The sequence below is a fragment of the Carassius gibelio genome, chromosome B5 (genome assembly GCF_023724105.1).
Source record: "Carassius gibelio isolate Cgi1373 ecotype wild population from Czech Republic chromosome B5, carGib1.2-hapl.c, whole genome shotgun sequence".
Taxonomy (NCBI): Eukaryota; Metazoa; Chordata; class Actinopteri; order Cypriniformes; family Cyprinidae; genus Carassius; species Carassius gibelio.
Genome location: NC_068400.1, coordinates 43,357,828 through 43,362,555, shown reverse-complemented (window position 1 = coordinate 43,362,555; position 4,728 = coordinate 43,357,828).

Below are 4,728 nucleotides of genomic sequence, written 5' to 3'. Positions count from 1 at the left end.
TTCCCCGCCCTCCTTGTTTCAGTGTTGTGAACCCTAATTACTCACCACCTGTTTTCTATGTTCTTCTAATTTTTTCCCCTTATCAGTCCCCGTGTTTCTCTGTCTATTGTCAGACTGTTGTTACTCGTATCAATAGCTCCGATCTTCTAGCTATTCTGGGCACTCACCTTTGTCGTGTCTTGTCCTCAGGCTCCAGTGTGTTTAGCTGTTTTCTCTGCCCCCTGTTCCCCAGCGCAGAGCTCTTGGAAGCTTCAGTGTCATCCCTCCGGTCTCAGTGGTCGTACAAATAACTGTGGAACGTTACTCATCGGTTTGATTCATCTGCTTCGACTATTCTTCCAGTCACTACGAGTAATCCTGTGAACGTGACTCATCTGATCTGCCTCCTCTGCTTTAAATAAAGCCTTGCGTAAACCCGCATCTGAATCCTGCCCATTTTCTCCTGACAGACAGGGCTTAATTTGAATTTTTATGACTTCGGATAAAGTTTGAAAAACAGATGACCAGTATTGATTTAGACGGGGGCACAACCAAAAAGTGTGTGTTAAATCAGCTGGAGAGAGAGAGCATCTATTACAACTCCCGTCCGTTCCTGGATATATAGCTGCTAATCTGGCCTTACTGAAATGAGCCCTATGCACTACTTTAAACTGAATGAGCCCCAAGCGTGCAGAGGATGAAGATGAGTTAATCCTTTGAAGTGCATCCTCCCAGTGTCTGTCTGACAGCTCAACCATCAACTCGCCTTCCCAACCGTTCTTAATTTTTGAAAGATCATTATTTTCAAGAGACATTAGTTGAGAATATAACAGTATGATATAATATAACAGTGATATCAGTCCTTTTTTCGGACAGAGTAGGGTAATTTCCTCCCATGCTGCCTCAATAGGGAGGACCGGGAAGGAAGGGAACAGTGCTTTAACACAGTGGTGTATTTGGAGATATCTAAAAAAGTTACTGCGTGAAAGATCATATTTCTGGCATATATTATCAAAACTATCGAACCCTTCTTTACAGTACAAGCTTTTAAAACAGGAAAGCTGCTTCCTGTCCCACTGAGTAAATGTTAGGTCAAGAGAGGAGGCTGGAAATAAATGATTCTTACAAATAGGGCCTAGGGGGGAGGGAGAGGTGAATTTGTAATGATTTCGGAACTGGGCCCAGATTTTAAGGGTGGACAGTACTATGGGATTAGAGGTAAACCTGGACCACTTTGTGGGTAGGGAGGAGTACACCAAAGCAGGGAGGGATGACGAGTGGCAGGAGTGCGCCTCAAGCGTACACCAGTCGGTGTCTGGCACATGAAGCCAGAATATAATTTTCTGCAAGTTAGCTGCCCAATAGTAGTGAATAAAATCAATCAATCAATCACCTTTATTTATATAGTGCTTTAAACAAAATACATTGCGCCAAAGCACTGAACAACATTCATTTGGAAAACAGTGTCTCAATAATGCAAAATGATAGTTAAAGGCAGTTCATCATTAAATTCAGTTATGTCATCTCTGTTCAGTTGAAATAGTGTCTGTTTTAATTTGCAATCAAGTCAATGATATCGCTGTAGATGAAGTGACCCCAACTAAGCAAGCCAGAGGCGACAGCGGCAAGGAACCGAAACTCCATCGGTGACAGAATGGAGAAAAAAACCTTGGGAGAAACCAGGCTCAGTTGGGGGGCCAGTTCTCCTCTGACCAGACGAAACCAGTAGTTCAATTCCAGGCTGCAGCAAAGTCAGATTGTGCAGAAGAATCATCTGTTTCCTGTGGTCTTGTCCTGGTGGTCCTCTGAGACAAGGTCTTTACAGGGGATCTGTATCTGGGGCTCTAGTTGTCCTGGTCTCCGCTGTCTTTCAGGGCAGTAGAGGTCCTTTCTAGGTGCTGATCCACCATCTGGTCTGGATACGTACTGGATCCGGGTGACTGCAGTGACCCTCTGATCTGGACACAGACTGGATCTGGTGGCCACGGTGACCTCGGAACAAGAGAGAAACAGACAAATATTAGCGTAGATGCCATTCTTCTAATGATGTAGAAAGTACGGTGTTATTTGAAGTGTTCCGGTTCCAGTTAACCTAATTAATGCAGCCTAAAAATCCTTTAACGGATTTGGATATTAAAAGCATATTAGTATGTTATGTGTATGCCAGGTTAAAGAGATGGGTCTTTAATCTAGATTTAAACTGCAAGAGTGTGTCTGCCTCCCGAACAATGTTAGGTAGGTTATTCCAGAGTTTAGGCGCCAAATAGGAAAAGGATCTGCCGCCCGCAGTTGATTTTGATATTCTAGGTATTATCAAATTGCCTGAGTTTTGAGAACGTAGCGGATGTAGAGGAGTATAATGTAAAAGGAGCTCATTCAAATACTGAGGTGCTAAACCATTCAGGGCTTTATAAGTAATAAGCAATATTTTAAAATCTATACGATGTTTGATAGGGAGCCAGTGCAGTGTGGACAGGACCGGGCTAATATGGTCATACTTCCTGGTTCTAGTAAGAACTCTTGCTGCTGCATTTTGGACTAGCTGTAGTTTGTTTACCAAGCGTGCAGAACAACCACCCAATAAAGCATTACAATAGTCTAACCTTGAAGTCATAAATGCATGGATTAACATTTCTGCATTTGACATTGAGAGCATAGGCCGTAATTTAGATATATTTTTGAGATGGAAAAATGCAGTTTTACAAATGCTAGAAACGTGGCTTTCTAAGGAAAGATTGCGATCAAGTAGCACACCTAGGTTCCTAACTGATGACGAAGAATTGACAGAGCAACCATCAAGTCTTAGACAGTGTTCTAGGTTATTACAAGTAGAGTTTTTAGGCCCTATGATTAACACCTCTGTTTTTTCTGAATTTAGCAGTAAGAAATTACTCGTCATCCAATTTTTTATATCGACTATGCATTCCATTAGTTTTTCAAATTGGTGTGTTTCACTGGGCCGCGAGGAAATATAGAGCTGCGTATCATCAGCATAACAGTGAAAGCTAACACCATGTTTCCTGATGATATCTCCCAAGGGTAACATATAAAGCGTGAAGAGTAGCGGCCCTAGAACTGAGCCTTGAGGTACTCCATACTGCACTTGTGATCGATATGATACATCTTCATTCACTGCTACGAACTGATGGCGGTCATATAAGTACGATTTAAACCATGCTAATGCACTTCCACTGATGCCAACAAAGTGTTCAAGTCTATGCAAAAGAATGTTGTGGTCAATTGTGTCAAACGCAGCACTAAGATCCAATAAAACTAATAGAGAGATACACCCACGATCAGATGATAAGAGCAGATCATTTGTAACTCTAAGGAGAGCAGTTTCAGTACTATGATACGGTCTAAATCCTGACTGGAAATCCTCACATATACCATTTTTCTCTAAGAAGGAATATAATTGTGAGGATACAACCTTTTCTAGTATCTTGGACAGAAAAGGGAGATTCGAGATTGGTCTATAATTAACTAGTTCTCTGGGGTCAAGTTGTGGCTTTTTTATGAGAGGCTTAATAACAGCCAGTTTGAAGGTTTTGGGGACATATCCTAATGACAATGAGGAATTAATAATAGTCAGAAGAGGACCTATGACTTCTGGAAGCACCTCTTTTAAGAGCTTAGATGGTATAGGGTCTAACATACATGTTGTAAGTTTAGATGATTTAACAAGTGTATACAATTCTTCCTCTCCTATAGTAGAGAATGAGTGGAACTGTTCCTCAGGGGGTCTATAGTGCACTGTCTGATGCGAAACTGTAGCTGACGGCTGAATGGTTGCAATTTTATCTCTAATAGTATCGATTTTAGAAGTAAAGTAGTTCATAAAGTCATTACTGCTGTGGTGTTGGGAAATGTCAACACTTGTTGAGGCTTTATTTTTCGTTAGTTTAGCCACTGTATTGAATAAATACCTGGGGTTATGTTTGTTTTCTTCTAAAAGAGAAGAAAAGTAATCAGATCTAGCAGTTTTTAATGCTTTTCTGTAGGATATGCTACTTTCCCGCCAAGCAATACGAAATACCTCTAGTTTTGTTTTCCTCCAGCTGCGCTCCATTTTTCGGGCTGCTCTCTTTAGGGTGCGAGTATGGTCATTATACCATGGTGTCAAACTGTTTTCCTTAACCTTTCTTAAGCGTAAAGGAGCAACTGTATTTAAAGTGCTAGAAAAGAGAGAGTCCATAGTTTCTGTTACATCATCAAGTTGTTCTGAGGTTTTGGATATGCTAAGGAATTCGGATACATCAGGAAGATAACTTAAAAAGCAGTCTTTTGTGGTAGAAGTGATGGTTCTTCGATACTTATAACAAGAAGTAGAATTTACAATTTTGGCTATATGAAGTTTACACAGATCTAAATAATGATCTGAGATATCATCACTTGGCTGAATAATTTCAACACTATCAACATCAATTCCATGTGACAGTATTAAATCTAGAGTATGACTTCGACAATGAGTAGGTCCTGAAACGTGTTGTCTAACACCAATAGAGTTCAGAATGTCTATAAATGCTGATCCCAATACATCTTTTTCATTATCGACATGGATATTAAAATCACCAACTATTAAGACTTTATCTGCAGCCAGAACTAACTCGAATGTAAAATCACCAAACGCTTTAATAAAGTCTGTATGGTGCCCTGGTGGCCTGTATACAGTAGCCAGTACAAACATAACAGGGGATTTATCATTAACATTGGTTTCTCTGGATAATGTTATATGAAGCACCATTACTT